Source organism: Balaenoptera physalus, assembly GCF_965194825.1.
Source record: "Balaenoptera physalus genome assembly, chromosome: 5".
In the NCBI taxonomy this organism is placed as follows: domain Eukaryota; kingdom Metazoa; phylum Chordata; class Mammalia; order Artiodactyla; family Balaenopteridae; genus Balaenoptera; species Balaenoptera physalus.
The window spans coordinates 41033631-41050928 of record NC_138884.1 but is presented as its reverse complement, the minus strand read 5'-3'; the positions used below and the strand labels follow the sequence as shown (position 1 = coordinate 41050928).

Genomic DNA, 17298 nt, shown 5'->3' with positions numbered 1-17298 from the left:
CTTGGGAAAGCCAGATTACCTCAGCTCTACACAGGATTCAGGAACACACTTCTAGACTGTCCTACATGCAATGGATGTATCCTCATTCCCCTAGCTGAACTCTATTGAGAAAAACACTCTGCTTCTAATCCCTTTTCACCTTTTACACTTAGAGTCACGCATCCTCAAGGAGGTGGTCGGCTTGCATTCCAAGTACAATTTAAGCACAGTTCTTGTTTTAACACTGCAGGTCTTTGGAAGATGCACAGGCCCCTAAGTCTCCCTCACGCATCATTTGCTTAGCACTTCGCTGCACGCAGAAAAGCGGTCGTAGAAAAGAGTTGAATCAGGGAAAGCCCCAGTGGGTAACGCGAATCTCTTTGCACTTGTTAGCATCAACATGTACTTATGCTGCGTGTCAATCTGGAAATGGGAGACTGATGGCACAAAGCTTGTTTTCCCGTTTTGAAAGCTCCACTCATGCAGTCTCGAAGCTACCAGAAAAGCACTGTTGTTACCGTGCTTTTTGTTACTGCCGGCATGGCTCAGAGAAGAAAATGAGTTTTCTCGAAAGAAACCTTGTGCTTCCAGTTCCTAGTTGGAAGCTCACCCTGCTCTCCTTTATACCAAAAGTGAAAGTCAACGTGAGCACTAACCTCCAAGTAAGGCCCTGATTATCGTTGCGAATCGGGAGGCATGCAGCAGCACCCTGAGGTCTTCATCGCTGTTCTGCTTTTGTTTAATGGTAGTAAGCTTTCCAAGAGTCCTAGGAACATTTCATCAGCACCCGTTTTGGTAACAGAACACTGCATAGAGCCAGGAAGCTCTGGTCCTGCGAGTATACTGCGTGTCAACCTACAAATTGGAGACTGAGGGCACAAGGCTTGTTTGCCCATTATGAAAGCTCCGTTCATGCGGCCTCGAATATACCTGAAAAGCATTGTTGTTGCCGGCGTTTTAGGCACTGCAGGCATGGTTCTGAGAAGATATTGAGTTTTCCCGAAAGAAACCTTGTGCTTCCAGTTCCTAGTTGGAAGCTCACCCTGCTCTGCACTATAACTAAAGTGAAAGTCAAGGGGAGCACTAGCCTCGAAGTAAGGCCCTGATTATCCTGGCAAAACAGGAGGCGTGCAGCAGCTCCATGAAGCCTTCATCACTGTTCTCCTTTAGTTTAACGGTAGTAAGCTTTCCAAGACTCCTAGAGACCTTGCTTCATCACCCGTTTCGGTATCAGAAAACTGCCTAGAGCCAGAAAGCTCTGGTCCTGTGTGTATGCTGCGTACCAACTTACTATTTGGAGACTGATGGCACAAGGCTTCTTTGCCCTTTGGGAAAGCTCCGTTCATGCGGCCTCGAATATACCTAAAAAGCATTGTTGTTGCCGGGGTTTTAGGCACTGCCGGCATGGTTCTGAGAAAATATTGAGTTTTCCCATAAGAAACCGTGTGTTTCCAGTTCCTAGATGGAAGCTCACCCTGCTCTCCTTTATACCAAAAGTGAAAGTCAACGTGAGCACTAACCTCCAAGTAAGGCCCTGATTATCCTTGAAAATCGGGAGGCATGCAGCAGCACCCTGAGGTCTTCATCGCTGTTCTGCTTTTGTTTAACGGTAGTAAGCTTTCCAAGAGTCCTAGGAACCTTTCATCAGCACCCGTTTTGGTAACAGAACACTGCATAGAGCCAGGAAGCTCTGGTCCTGCGAGTATACTGCGTGTCAACCTACAAATTGGAGACTGAGGGCACAAGGCTTGTTTGCCCATTATGAAAGCTCCGTTAATGCGGCCTCGAATATACCTGAAAAGCATTGTTGTTGCCGGGGTTTTAGGCACTGCAGGCATGGTTCTGAGAAGATATTGAGTTTTCCCGAAAGAAACCTTGTTCTTCCAGTTCCTAGTTGGAAGCTCACCCTGCTCTGCACTATAACTAAAGTGAAAGTCAAGGGGAGCACTAGCCTCGAAGTAAGGCCGTGATTATCCTGGCAAAACAGGAGGCAGGCAGCAGCTCCATGAAGCCTTCATCGCTGTTCTCCTTTAGTTTAACGGTAGTAAGCTTTCCAAGACTCCTAGAGACCTTGCTTCATCACCCGTTTCGGTATCAGAAAACTGTCTAGAGCCAGAAAGCTCTGCTCCAGTGTGTATGCTGCGTACCAACTTACTATTTGGAGACTGATGGCACAAGGCTTCTTTGCCCTTTTGGAAAGCTCCGTTCATGCGGCCTCGAATATACCTAAAAAGCATTGTTGTTGCCGGGGTTTGAGGCACTGCCGGCATGGTTCTGAGAAAATATTGAGTTTTCCCATAAGAAACCTTGTGTTTCCATTTCCTAGATGGAAGGTCACCCTGCTCTCGTTTATACCAAAAGTGAAAGTCAACGTGAGCACTAACCTCCAAGTAAGGCCCTGATTATACTTGCAAATCGGGAGGCATGCAGCAGCTCCACGAGGCCTTCATCGCTGTTCTGCTTCAGTTTAACGGTAGTAACCTTTCCAAGACTCCTAGGAACATTGCTTCAGCACCCGTTTCGGTAACAGAACAATGCCTAGAGCCAGGAAGCTCTGGTCCTCCGTGTATGCTGCGTGTCAACCTACAAATTGGAGACTGAGGGCACAAGGCTTGTTTGCCCATTATGAAAGCTCCGTTCATGCGGCCTCGAACATACCAGAAAAGCATTGTTGTTTCCGGGGTTTTAGGCACTGCCGGCATGGTTCTGAGAAAATATTGAGTTTTCCCATAAGAAACCTTGTGTTTCCATTTCCTAGATGGAAGCTCACCCTGCTCTCCTTTATACCAAAAGTGAAAGTCAACGTGAGCACTAACCTCCAAGTAAGGCCCTGATTATCCTTGCAAATCGGGAGGCATGCAGCAGCTCCACGAGGCCTTCATCGCTGTTCTGGTTCAGTTTAACGGTAGTAAGCTTTCCAAGACTCCTAGGAACATTGCTTCAGCACCCGTTTCGGTAACAGAACAATGCCTAGAGCCAGAAAGCTCTGGTCCTCCGTGTATGCTGCGTGTCAACGTAGAAATTGGAGACTGATGGCACAAGGCTTGTTTCCCATTAGAAAACTCCGTTCCTGCGGCCTCGAAAATATTTCAAAAGCATTGTTTTTGCTGGGGATTTAGTCACTGCCTGCCTGCTTCTGCGAAGAAAATGAGTTTTCCCGAAAGAAACTTTGTGCTTCCAGTTCGTAGTTGGAAGCTCACCCTGCTCTGCTCTATACCTAAAGTGAAAGTCCACGTGAGCCCTAGTCTCGAAGTAAGGCCCTGATTTGTCTTGCCAAACGGAAGGCGTGGAGCAGCTCCATAAGGCCTTCATCACTGTTCTGCTTTAGTTTCACGGTAGTTAGCTTTTCCAGACTCCTAGGGACCTTGTTGAACACCCGTTTTGAAACCATTATACTCAGTAAAGCCAGGAAGCTCAGGGTCAGGTAAGCAACTTCAGCCCCGTAGGCCTTTTGGAACACCCCAGTGTTGGCTAGAGAAAGGCAACACACTGCACTCTTCTTTGAGAGAGCCAGATTACCTCAGCTCTACACAGAATTCAAGAACACACTTCTAGACTGTCCTCCATGCAATGGATGTAACCTCATTCCCCTAGCTGAACTCTATTGAGAAAAACACTCTGCTTCTAATCCCTTTTCACCTTTTACACTTAGAGTCACGCATCCTCAAGGAGGCGGTCGCCTTGCATTCCAAGTACAATTTAAGCACAGTTCTTGGTGTAAAACTGCAGGTCTTTGGAAGATGCACAGGCCCCTAAATCGCCCTCGCGCATCCTTTGTTTAGGCACTTGGCTGTACGCAAAAAAGCGGACGTAGAAAAAATTAGAATTACGGAAATCACCAGTGGGTATCGTGAATCTCTTTTGACTTGTTAGCATCAACATGTCCTTATGCTGCATGTCAATCTGGAAATGTGAGACTGAGACACAAATCTTGATTTCCTATTTTGAAAGCTCCACTCATGCAGTCTCGAAGCTACCTATAAAGCACTGTTGTTACTGTCCTTTTAGTTACTGCCTGCCAGCTTCAGCGAAGAAAATGAGTTTTCCCGAAAGAAACGTTGTGCTTCCAGTTCCTAGTTAGAAGCTCACCTGCTCTGCTCTATAATTAAAGTGAAAGTCAAGGGGATCACTAGCCTCGAAGTAATGCCCTGATTATCCTGGGAAAACAGGAGGCGTGCAGCAGCTCCATGAGGCCTTCATCGCTGTTCTCCTTTAGTTTGATGGTAGTAAGCTTTCCAAGACTCCTAGAGACCTTGCTTCAGCACACGTTTCGGTATCAGAAAGCTGCCTAGAGCCGGGAAGCTCTGGTCCTGCGTGTATGCTGCGTACCAACTTACTATTTGGAGACTGATGGCACAAGGCTTGTTTTCCCATTAGGAAAGCTCCGTTCATGCATTCTCGAAGCTACCTGAAAAGCATTGTTCTTGCCGGTGATTTAGCCACTTCCTGCCTGCTTCGGCGAAGAAAATGAGTTTTCCCGAAAGAAACCTTGTGCTTCCAGTTCCTAGTTGCAAGCTCACCCTGCTCTGCTCTATACCTAAAATGAAAGTCAACGTGAGCCCTAGCCTCGATGAAAGGCCCTGAATTGCTTGGACAAAAGGAGGCTTGGAGTAGCTCTATGAGGCCTTCTTCACTGTTCTGCTATAGTTTCATGGTTGTAAGCTTTTCAAGACTAATAGGGACCTTGCTTCAGCACCCATTTCAGTACCAGTATACTGAGTAGAGCCAGGATGCTCAGGGCCAGGTAAGCAACCTCAGCCCCGTAGACCTTTTGGAACAGCCCAGGGTTGGATAGAGAAAGGCAACACACTGCACTCTTCCTTCGGAGAGCCAGATTACCTCATTCTACACAGGATTCAGAAACTCATTTCTAGACTCTCCACCATGCAATGGATGTAACCTCATTCCCCTAGCTGAACTCTAATGAGAAAAACACTCTGCTTCTAATCCCTTTTCACCTTTTACACTTAGATTCACACATCCTCAAGGAGGTGGTCGGCTTGCATTCCAAGTACAATTTAAGCACAGTTCTTGTTTTAACACTGCAAGATTTTGGAAGATGCACAGGGCCCTAAATCTCCCTCGCGCATTCTTTGTTTAAGCACTTCGCTGCATGCAGAAAAGTGGTCGTAGAAAAAAGTTGAATCAGGGAAAGCCCCAGTTGGTATCATGAATCACTTTTGACTTGTTAGCATCAACATGTACTTATGCTGCGTTTCAATCTGAAAATGGGAGGCTGATGGCACAAAGCTTGTTTTCCCGTTTTGAAAGCTCCACTCATGCAGTCTCGAAGCTACCAGAAAAGCACTGTTGTTACCGTGCTTTTTGTTACTGCCGGCATGGCTCAGAGAAGAAAATGAGTTTTCTCGAAAGAAACCTTGTGCTTCCAGGTCCTAGTTGGAAGCTCACCCTGCTCTCCTTTATACCAAAAGTGAAAGTCAACGTGAGCACTAACCTCCAAGTAAGGCCCTGATTATCCTTGCAAATCGGGAGGCATGCAGCAGCACCCTGAGGTCTTCATCGCTGTTCTGCTTTAGTTTAACGGTAGTAAGCTTTCCAAGACTCCTAGGAACCTTTCATCAGCACCCGTTTTGGTAACAGAACACTGCATAGAGGCAGGAAGCTGTGGTCCTGCGAGTATACTGCGTGTCAACCTACAAATTGGAGACTCAGGGCACAAGGCTTGTTTGCCCATTATGAAAGCTCCTTTCATGCGGCCTCGAATATACCTGAAAAGCATTGTTGAAGCCGGGGTTTTAGACACTGCAGGCATGGATCTGAGAAGATATTGAGTTTTCCTTTAAGAAACCTTGTGCTTCCAGTTCCTAGTTGGAAGCTCACCCTGCTCTGCTCTATAACTAAAGTGAAAGTCAAAGGGAGCACTAGCCTCGAAGTAAGGCCCTGATTATCCTGGCAAAACGGGAGGCGTGCAGCAGCTCCATGAAGCCTTCATCGCTGTTCTCCTTTAGTTTAACGGTAGTAAGCTTTCCAAAACTCCTAGAGACCTTGCCTCAACACCCGTTTCGGTTTCAGAAAACTGCCTAGAGCCAGAAAGCTCTGGTCCTGTGTGTATGCTGCGTACCAACATACTATTTGGAGACTGATGGCACAAGGCTTCTTTGCCCATTTGGAAAGCTCCGTTCATGCGACCTCGAATATACCTAAAAAGCATTGTTGTTGCCGGGGTTTTAGGCACTACCGGCATGGTTCTGAGAAAATATTGAGTTTTCCCATAAGAAACCTTGTGTTTCCAGTTCCTACTTGGAAGCTCACCCTGCTCTGCTCTATACCTAAAGTGAAAGTCAACGTGAGCCTTAGCCTCGAAGGAAGGCCCTAATTTGCTTTGCCAAACGGAGGCTTCGAGTAGCTCCATGAGGCCTTCTTCACTGTTCTGCTTTAGTTTCACAGTAGTAAGCTTTTCAAGACTCCTAGGGACCTTGCTTCAGCACCCGTTTCGGTAGCAGTATACTGAGTAGAGCCAGGAAGCTCAGGGCCAGGTAAGCAACTTCACCCCGTAGGCCTTTTGGAGCAGCCCAGTGTTGGCTAGAGAAAAGCAACCAACTGCACTCTTCTTTGGGAGAGCCAGTTTACCGCAGCTCTACACAGGATTCAGGAACACACTTCTAGAGTGTTCTCCATGCAATGGATGTAACCTCATTCCCCTGGCTGAAATCTATTGAGAAAAACACTCTGCTTCTAATCCCTTTTCACCTTTTACACTTAGAGTCACGCACCCTGAAGGAGGTGGTCGGCTTGCATTCCAAGTACAATTTAAGCAATGTTCTTGCTGTAACACTGCAGGTCTTTGGAAGACGCACAGGCCCCTAAATCTTCCTCACTCATCCTTTGTTTAGGCACTTCGCTGCACGCAGACAAGCGGTCGTAGAAAAAAGTTGAATCAGGGAAAAACAGAGTGGGTATCGTGAATCTGTTTTGACTTGTTAGCATCAACATGTACTTATGCTGCGTGTCAGTCTGGAAATGGGCGACTAATGGCACAAAGCTTGTTTTCCCATTTTGAAAGCTCCACTCATGCAGTCTCGAAGCTACCGGAAAAGCACTGTTGTTACCGTGGTTTTTGTTACTGCCGGCATGGCTCAGAGAAGAAAATGAGTTTTCTCGAAAGAAACCTTGTGCTTCCAGTTCCTAGTTGGAAGCTCACCCTGCTCTCCTTTATATCAAAAGTGAAAGTCAACGTGAGCCCTTACCTCCAAGTAAAGCCCTGATTATCCTTGCAAATCGGAAGGCATGCAGCAGCTCCCTGAGGTCTTCATCGCTGTTCTGCTTTAGTTTAACGGTAGTAAGCTTTCCAAGACTCCTAGAGACCTTGCTTCAGCACCCGTTTCAGTATCAGAAATCTGCCTAGAGCCGGGAAGCTCTGGTCCTGCGTGTATGCTGCGTACCAACTTAATATTTGGAGACTGATGGCAAAGGGCTTCTTTGTCCATTTGGAAAGCTCCGTTCATGCGACCTCGAATATACCTAAAATCATTGTGGTTGCCGGGGTTTTAGGCACTGCCGGCATGGTTGTGAGAAAATATTGAGTTTTCCCATAAGAAACCTTGTGTTTCCAGTTCCTAGTCGGAAGCTCACCCTGCTCTGCTCTATATGAAAAATGAAAGTCACCGTGAGCCTTAGCCTGGAAGGAAGGCCCTGATTTGCTTTGCCAAACGGAGGTTTCGAGTATCTCCATGAGGCCTTCTTCACTGTTCTGCTATAGTTTCACAGTTGTAAGCTTTTCAAGACTCCTAGGGACCTTGCTTCAACACCCGTTTCAGTACCAGTATATTGAGTAGAGCCAGGAAGCTCATGGCCAGTTAAGCAACTTCAGCCCGGTATGCCTTTTGGAAAAGCCCAGTGTTGGCTAGAGAAAGGCAACACACTGCACTCTTCCTTAGGAGAGCCAGATCACCTCAGCTCTACACAGGATTCAGGAACACACTTCTAGTCTGTCCTCCATGCAATGGATGTATCCTCATTCCCCTAGCTGAACTGTATTGAGAAAAACACTCTGCTTCTAATCCCTTTTCACCTTTTACACTTAGAGTCACGCATCCTCAAGGAGGTGGTAGGCTTGCATTCCAAGTACAATTTATGCACAGTTCTTGTTTTAACACTGCAGGTCTTTGGAAGATGCACAGGCCCCTAAGTCTCCCTCACGCATCATTTGCTTAGCACCTCGCTGCACGCAGAAAAGCGGTCGTAGAAAAGAGTTGAATCAGGGAAAGCCCCAGTGGGTAACGCGAATCTCTTTTCACTTGTTAGCACCAACATGTACTTATGCTGCCTGTCAATCTGGAAATGGGAGACTGATGGCACAAAGCTTGTATTCCCGTTTTGAAAGCTCCACTCATGCAGTCTCGAAGCTACCAGAAAAGCACTGTTGTTACCGTGCTTTTTGTTACTGCCGGCATGGCTCAGAGAAGAAAATGAGTTTTCTCGAAAGAAACCTTGTGCTTCCAGTTCCTAGTTGAAAGCTCACCCTGCTCTCCTTTATATCAAAAGTGAAAGTCAACGTGAGCACTAACCTCCAAGTAAAGCCCTGATTATCCTTGCAAATCGGAAGGCATGCAGCAGCTCCCTGAGGTCTTCGTCGCTGTTCTGCTTTAGTTTAAAGGTAGTAAGCTTTCCAAGACTCCTAGGAACCTTGCTTCAACACCCGTTTCGGTAACAGAACACTGCATAGAGCCAGGAAACTCTGGACCTGCGAGTATACTGCGTGTCAACCTACAAATTGGAGACTGAGGGCACAAGACTTGTTTGCCCATTATGAAAGCTCCGTTCATGCGGCCTCGAACATACCAGAAAAGTATTGTTGTTGCCGGGGTTTTAGGCACTGCCTGCATGGTTCTTAGAAGATATTGAGTTTTCCTTTAAGAAACCTTGTGCTTCCAGTTCCTAGTTGGAAGCTCACCCTGCTCTGCTCTATAACTAAAGTGAAAATGAAGGGGAGCACTAGCCTCGAAGTAATGCCGTGATTATCCTGGCAAAACTGGAGGCGTGCTGCAGATCCCTGAGGTCTTCATCGCTGTTCTCCTTTAGTTTAATGGTAGTAAGCTTTCCAAGACTCCTAGAGACCTTGCTTCAGCACCTGTTTCAGTATGAGAAAGCTGCCGAGAGCCGGAAAGCTATGGTCCTGCGTGTATGCTGTGTACCAAGTTACTATTTGGAGACTGATGGCACAAGGCTTGTTTTCCCATTAGGAAAGCTCCGTTCATGCGGCCTCCTTTATACCTGAAAAGCATTGTTGTTGCCGAAGTTTTAATCACTGTCTGCATGGTTCTGAGAAGATATTGAGTTTTCCCGTTAGAAACCTTGTGCTTCCAGTTCCTACTTGGAAGCTCACCCTGCTCTGCTCTATACCTAAAGTGAAAGTCCACGTGAGCCCTAGCGTCGAAGTAAGGCCCTGATTTGCCTTGCCAAAGGGGAGGCGTGGAGTAGCTCCATGAGGCCTTCTTTACTGTTCTGCTTTAGTTTCACGGTAGTAAGCTTTTCCAGACTCCTAGGGACATTGTTGCACACCCGTTTTGAAACCATTATCCTGAGTAAAGCCAGGAAGCTCAGGGTCAGGTAAGCAACTTCAGCCCCATAGGCCTTTTGGAACACCCCAGTGTTGGCTAGAGAAAGGCAACACACTGCACTCTTCCTTGGGAGAGCCAGATTACCTCGGCTCTACACAGGATTCCGGAACACACTTCTAGACTGTCCTCCATGCAATGGGTGTATCCTCATTCCCCTAGCTGAACTCTATTGAGAAAAACACTCTGCTTCTAATCCCTTTTCACCTTTTACACTTAGAGTCACGAATCCTCAAGGAGGCGGTCGCCTTGCATTCGAAGTACAATTCAAGCACAGTTCTTGGTGTAACACTGCAGGTCTTTGGAAGATGCACAGGCCCCTAAATCTCCCTCGCGCATCCTTTGTTTAGGCACTTGGCTGTACGCAAAAAAGCGGACGTAGAAAAAATTAGAATTAGGGAAATCACCAGTGGGTATCGTGAATCTCTTTTGACTTGTTAGCATCAACATGTCCTTATGCTGCGTGTCAATCTGGAAATGTGAGACTGAGACACAAATCTTGATTTCCTATTTTGAAAGCTCCACTCATGCAGTCTCGAAGCTACCTATAAAGCACTGTTGTTACTGTCCTTTTAGTTACTGCCTGCCAGCTTCTGCGAAGAAATGAGTTTTCCCGAAAGAAACGTTGTGCTTCCATTTCCTAGTTGGAAGCTCACCTGCTCTGCTCTATAATTAAAGTGAAAGTCAAGGGGAGCACTAGCCTCGAAGTAATGCCCTGATTATCCTGGCAAAACGGGAGGCGTGCAGCAGCTCCATGAGGCCTTCATCACTGTTCTGCTTCAGTTTAACGGTAGTAAGCTTTCCAAGACTCCTAGGAACACTGCTTCAGCACCCGTTTCGGTAACAGAACAATGCCTAGAGCCAGGAAGCTCTGGTCCTCCGTGTATGCTGCGTGTCAACCTAGAAATTGGAGACTGATGGCACAAGGCTTGTTTCCCATTAGAAAAGCTCCGTTCCTGCGGCCTCGAAAATACTTCAAAAGCATTGTTTTTGCTGGGGATTTAGTCACTGCCTGCCTGCTTCTGCGAAGAAAATGAGTTTTCCCGAAAGAAACTTTGTGCTTCCAGTTCCTAGTTGGAAGCTCACCCTGCTCTGCTCTATACCTAAACTGAAAGTCAACGTGAGACCTAGCCTCGAAGGAAGGCCCTGATTTGCCTTGCCAAACGGAGGCTTGGAGTAGCTCCATGAGGCCTTCTTCACTGTTCTGCTATAGTTTCACAGTTGTAAGCTTTTCAAGACTCCTAGGGACCTTGCTTCAACACCCGTTTCAGTACCAGTATATTGAGTAGAGCCAGGAAGCTCAGGGTCAGTTAAGCAACTTCAGCCCGGTAGGCCTTTTGGAACAGCCCAGTGTTGGCTAGAGAAAGGCAACACACTGCACTGTTCCTTGGGAGAGCCAGATTACCTCAGCTCTACACAGGATTCAGGAACACACTTCTAGACTGTCCTCCATGCAATGGATGTATCCTCATTCCCCTAGCTGAACTCTATTGAGAAAAACACTCTGCTTCTAATCCCTTTTCACCTTTTACACTTAGAGTCACGCATCCTCAAGGAGGTGGTCGGCTTGCATTCCAAGTACAATTTAAGCACAGTTCTTGTTTTAACACTGCAGGTCTTTGGAAGATGCACAGGCCCCTAAGTCTCCCTCACGCATCATTTGCTTAGCACTTCGCTGCACGCAGAAAAGCGGTCGTAGAAAAGAGTTGAACCAGGGAAAGCCCCAGTGGGTATCGCGAATCTCTTTTCACTTGTTAGCATCAACATGTACTTATGCTGCGTGTCAATCTGGAAATGGTCGACTGATGGCACAAAGCTTGTTTTCCCGTTTTGAAAGCTCCACTCATGCAGTCTCGAAGCTACCTGAAAAGCACTGTTGTTACCGTACTTTTATTTACTGCTGGCATGGCTAAGAGAAGAAAATGAGTTTTCTCGAAAGAAACCTTGTGCTTCCAGTTCCTAGTTGGAAGCTCACCCTGCTCTCCTTTATACCAAAAGTGAAAGTCAACGTGAGCACTAACCTCCGAGTAAGGCCCTGATTATCCTTGAAAATCGGGAGGCATGCAGCAGCACCCTGAGGTCTTCATTGCTGTTCTGCTTTTGTTTAACGGTAGTAAGCTTTCCAAGAATCCTAGGAACCTTTCATCAGCACCCGTTTTGGTAACAGAACACTGCATAGAGCCAGGAAGCTCTGGTCCTGCGAGTATACTGCGTGTCAACCTACAAATTGGAGACTGAGGGCACAAGGCTTGTTTGCCCATTATGAAAGCTCCGTTCATGCGGCCTCGAATATACCTGAAAAGCATTGTTGTTGCCGGGGTTTTAGGCACTGCAGGCATGGTTCTGAGAAGATATTGAGTTTTCCTTTAAGAAACCTTGTGCTTCCAATTCCTAGTTGGAAGCTCACCCTGCTCTGCTCTATAACTAAAGTGAAAGTCAAGGGGAGCACTAGCCTCGAAGTAAGGCCCTGATTATCCTGGCAAAACAGGAGGCGTGCAGCAGCTCCATGAAGCCTTCATCGCTGTTCTCCTTTAGTTTAACGGTAGTAAGCTTTCCAAGACTCCTAGAGACCTTTCTTCAGCACCCGTTTCAGTATCAGAAATCTGCCTAGAGCCGGGAAGCTCTGGTCCTGCGTGTATGCTGCGTACCAACTTAATATTTGGAGACTGATGGCACAGGGCTTCTTTGCCCATTTGGAAAGCTCCGTTCATGCGACCTCGAATATACCTAAAATCATTGTGGTTGCTGGGGTTTTAGGCACTGCCGGCATGGTTCTGAGAAAATATTGAGTTTTCCCATAAGAAACCTTGTGTTTCCAGTTCCTAATTGGAAGCTCACCCTGCTCTGCTCTATACCTAAAGTGAAAGTCAACATGAGCCTTAGCCTCAAAGGAAGGCCCTGATTTGCTTGGCCAAACGGAGGCTTCGAGTAGCTCCATGAGGCCTTCTTCACTGTTCTGCTTTAGTTTCACAGTAGTAAGCTTTTCAAGTCTCCTAGGGACCTTGCTTCAGCACCCGTTTTGGTAGCAGTATACTGAGTAGAGCCAGGAAACTCAGGGCCAGGTAAGCAACTTCAACCCGTAGGCCTTTTGGAGCAGCCCAGTGGTGGCTAGAGAAAAGCAACACACTGCACTCTTCCTTGGGAGAGCCAGTTTACCTCAGCTCTACACAGGATTCAGGAACACACTTCTAGAGTGTCCTCCATGCAATGGATGTAACCTCATTCCCCTAGCTGAACTCTATTGAGAAAAACACTCTGCTTCTAATCCCTTTTCACCTTTTACACTTAGAGTCACGCACCCTGAAGGAGGTGGTCGGCTTGCATTCCAAGTACAATTTAAGCAATGTTCTTGCTGTAACACTGCAGGTCTTTGGAAGATGCACAGGCCCCTAAGTCTCCCTCACGCATCATTTGCTTAGCACTTCGCTGCACGCAGAAAAGCGGTCGTAGAAAAGAGTTGAATCAGGGAAAGCCCCAGTGGGTATCGCGAATCTCTTTTCACTTGTTAGCATCAACATGTACTTATGCTGCGTGTCAATCTGGAAATGGGAGATTGATGGCACAAAGCTTGTTTTCCCGTTTTGAAAGCTCCACACATGCAGTCTCGAAGCTACCTGAAAAGCACTGTTGTTACCGTACTTTTATTTACTGCTGGCATGGCTAAGAGAAGAAAATGAGTTTTCTCGAAAGAAACCTTGTGCTTCCAGTTCCTAGTTGGAAGCTCACCCTGCTCTCCTTTATATCAAAAGTGAAAGTCAACGTGAGCCCTAACCTCCAAGTAAAGCCCTGATTATCCTTTCAAATCGGAAGGCATGCAGCAGCTCCCTGAGGTCTTCGTCACTGTTCTGCTTTAGTTTAAAGGTAGTAAGCTTTCCAAGACTCCTAGGAACCTTGCTTCAGCACCCGTTTCGGTAACAGAACACTGCATAGAACCAGGAAGCTCTGGACCTGCGAGTATACTGCGTGTCAACCTACAAATTGGAGACTGAGGGCACAAGGCTTGTTTGCCCATTATGAAAGCTCCGTTCATGCGGCCTCGAACATACCAGAAAAGCATTCTTGTTGCCGGGGTTTTAGGCACTGCCTGCATGGTTCTTAGAAGATATTGAGTTTTCCTTTAAGAAACCTTGTGCTTCCAGTTCCTAGTTGGAAGCTCACCCTGCTCTGCTCTATAACTAAAGTGAAAATGAAGGGGAGCACTAGCCTCGAAGTAATGCCGTGATTATCCTGGCAAAACTGGAGGCGTGCAGCAGATCCCTGAGGTCTTCATCGCTGTTCTCCTTTAGTTTAATGGTAGTAAGCTTTCCAAGACTCCTAGAGACCTTGCTTCAGCACCTGTTTCAGTATGAGAAAGCTGCCGAGAGCCGGAAAGCTATGGTCCTGCGTGTATGCTGTGTACCAAGTTACTATTTGGAGACTGATGGCACAAGGCTTGTTTTCCCATTAGGAAAGCTCCGTTCATGCGGCCTCCTTTATACCTGAAAAGCATTGTTGTTGCCGAAGTTTTAGTCACTGTCTGCATGGTTCTGAGAAGATATTGAGTTTTCCCGTTAGAAACCTTGTGCTTCCAGTTCCTACTTGGAAGCTCACCCTGCTCTGCTCTATACCTAAAGTGAAAGTCCACGTGAGCCCTAGCGTCGAAGTAAGGCCCTGATTTGCTTTGCCAAAGGGGAGGCGTGGAGTAGCTCCATGAGGCCTTCTTTACTGTTCTGCTTTAGTTTCACGGTAGTAAGCTTTTCCAGACTCCTAGGGACATTATTGCACACCCGTTTTGAAACCATTATCCTGAGTAAAGCCAGGAAGCTCAGGGTCAGGTAAGCAACTTCAGCCCCGTAGGCCTTTTGGAACACCCCAGTGTTGGCTAGAGAAAGGCAACACACTGCACTCTTCCTTGGGAGAGCCAGATTACCTCGGCTCTACACAGGATTCCGGAACACACTTCTAGACTGTCCTCCATGCAATGGGTGTATCCTCATTCCCCTAGCTGAACTCTATTGAGAAAAACACTCTGCTTCTAATCCCTTTTCACCTTTTACACTTAGAGTCACGAATCCTCAAGGAGGCGGTCGCCTTGCATTCGAAGTACAATTCAAGCACAGTTCTTGGTGTAACACTGCAGGTCTTTGGAAGATGCACAGGCCCCTAAATCGCCCTCGCGCATCCTTTGTTTAGGCACTTGGCTGTACGCAAAAAAGCGGACGTAGAAAAAATTAGAATTAGGGAAATCACCAGTGGGTATCGTGAATCTCTTTTGACTTGTTAGCATCAACATGTCCTTATGCTGCGTGTCAATCTGGAAATGTGAGACTGAGACACAAATCTTGATTTCCTATTTTGAAAGCTCCACTCATGCAGTCTCGAAGCTACCTATAAAGCACTGTTGTTACTGTCCTTTTAGTTACTGCCTGCCAGCTTCTGCGAAGAAATGAGTTTTCCCGAAAGAAACGTTGTGCTTCCATTTCCTAGTTGGAAGCTCACCTGCTCTGCTCTATAATTAAAGTGAAAGTCAAGGGGAGCACTAGCCTCGAAGTAATGCCCTGATTATCCTGGCAAAACGGGAGGCGTGCAGCAGCTCCATGAGGCCTTCATCACTGTTCTGCTTCAGTTTAACGGTAGTAAGCTTTCCAAGACTCCTAGGAACACTGCTTCAGCACCCGTTTCGGTAACAGAACAATGCCTAGAGCCAGGAAGCTCTGGTCCTCCGTGTATGCTGCGTGTCAACCTAGAAATTGGAGACTGATGGCACAAGGCTTGTTTCCCATTAGAAAAGCTCCGTTCCTGCGGCCTCGAAAATACTTCAAAAGCATTGTTTTTGCTGGGGGTTTAGTCACTGCCTGCCTGCTTCTGCGAAGAAAATGAGTTTTCCCGAAAGAAACTTTGTGCTTCCAGTTCCTAGTTGGAAGCTCACCCTGCTCTGCTCTATACCTAAACTGAAAGTCAACGTGAGACCTAGCCTCGAAGGAAGGCCCTGATTTGCCTTGCCAAACGGAGGCTTGGAGTAGCTCCATGAGGCCTTCTTCACTGTTCTGCTATAGTTTCACAGTTGTAAGCTTTTCAAGACTCCTAGGGACCTTGCTTCAACACCCGTTTCAGTACCAGTATATTGAGTAGAGCCAGGAAGCTCAGGGTCAGTTAAGCAACTTCAGCCCGGTAGGCCTTTTGGAACAGCCCAGTGTTGGCTAGAGAAAGGCAACACACTGCACTGTTCCTTGGGAGAGCCAGATTACCTCAGCTCTACACAGGATTCAGGAACACACTTCTAGACTGTCCTCCATGCAATGGATGTATCCTCATTCCCCTAGCTGAACTCTATTGAGAAAAACACTCTGCTTCTAATCCCTTTTCACCTTTTACACTTAGAGTCACGCATCCTCAAGGAGGTGGTCGGCTTGCATTCCAAGTACAATTTAAGCACAGTTCTTGTTTTAACACTGCAGGTCTTTGGAAGATGCACAGGCCCCTAAGTCTCCCTCACGCATCATTTGCTTAGCACTTCGCTGCACGCAGAAAAGCGGTCGTAGAAAAGAGTTGAACCAGGGAAAGCCCCAGTGGGTATCGCGAATCTCTTTTCACTTGTTAGCATCAACATGTACTTATGCTGCGTGTCAATCTGGAAATGGTCGACTGATGGCACAAAGCTTGTTTTCCCGTTTTGAAAGCTCCACTCATGCAGTCTCGAAGCTACCTGAAAAGCACTGTTGTTACCGTACTTTTATTTACTGCTGGCATGGCTAAGAGAAGAAAATGAGTTTTCTCGAAAGAAACCTTGTGCTTCCAGTTCCTAGTTGGAAGCTCACCCTGCTCTCCTTTATACCAAAAGTGAAAGTCAACGTGAGCACTAACCTCCGAGTAAGGCCCTGATTATCCTTGAAAATCGGGAGGCATGCAGCAGCACCCTGAGGTCTTCATTGCTGTTCTGCTTTTGTTTAACGGTAGTAAGCTTTCCAAGAATCCTAGGAACCTTTCATCAGCACCCGTTTTGGTAACAGAACACTGCATAGAGCCAGGAAGCTCTGGTCCTGCGAGTATACTGCGTGTCAACCTACAAATTGGAGACTGAGGGCACAAGGCTTGTTTGCCCATTATGAAAGCTCCGTTCATGCGGCCTCGAATATACCTGAAAAGCATTGTTGTTGCCGGGGTTTTAGGCACTGCAGGCATGGTTCTGAGAAGATATTGAGTTTTCCTTTAAGAAACCTTGTGCTTCCAATTCCTAGTTGGAAGCTCACCCTGCTCTGCTCTATAACTAAAGTGAAAGTCAAGGGGAGCACTAGCCTCGAAGTAAGGCCCTGATTATCCTGGCAAAACAGGAGGCGTGCAGCAGCTCCATGAAGCCTTCATCGCTGTTCTCCTTTAGTTTAACGGTAGTAAGCTTTCCAAGACTCCTAGAGACCTTTCTTCAGCACCCGTTTCAGTATCAGAAATCTGCCTAGAGCCGGGAAGCTCTGGTCCTGCGTGTATGCTGCGTACCAACTTAATATTTGGAGACTGATGGCACAGGGCTTCTTTGCCCATTTGGAAAGCTCCGTTCATGCGACCTCGAATATACCTAAAATCATTGTGGTTGCTGGGGTTTTAGGCACTGCCGGCATGGTTCTGAGAAAATATTGAGTTTTCCCATAAGAAACCTTGTGTTTCCAGTTCCTAATTGGAAGCTCACCCTGCTCTGCTCTATACCTAAAGTGAAAGTCAACATGAGCCTTAGCCTCAAAGGAAGGCCCTGATTTGCTTGGCCAAACGG

The 17298-nt window shown here is 46.9% G+C and overlaps 1 long non-coding RNA gene across 1 annotated transcript in view; it reads left to right on the top strand.

The window, feature by feature from the left end:
- The window catches only part of LOC309661410, an 85149-nt gene extending 70634 nt beyond the window's left edge, over nt 1-14515 (top strand). The window contains exons 2-3 of the long non-coding RNA XR_014264031.1: nt 5773-6476; nt 14372-14515. This is a non-coding gene — a long non-coding RNA (uncharacterized lncRNA). The remainder of the gene's footprint in view (nt 1-5772; nt 6477-14371) is intronic.
- The last annotated feature ends 2783 nt before the right edge of the window (nt 14516-17298 follow it).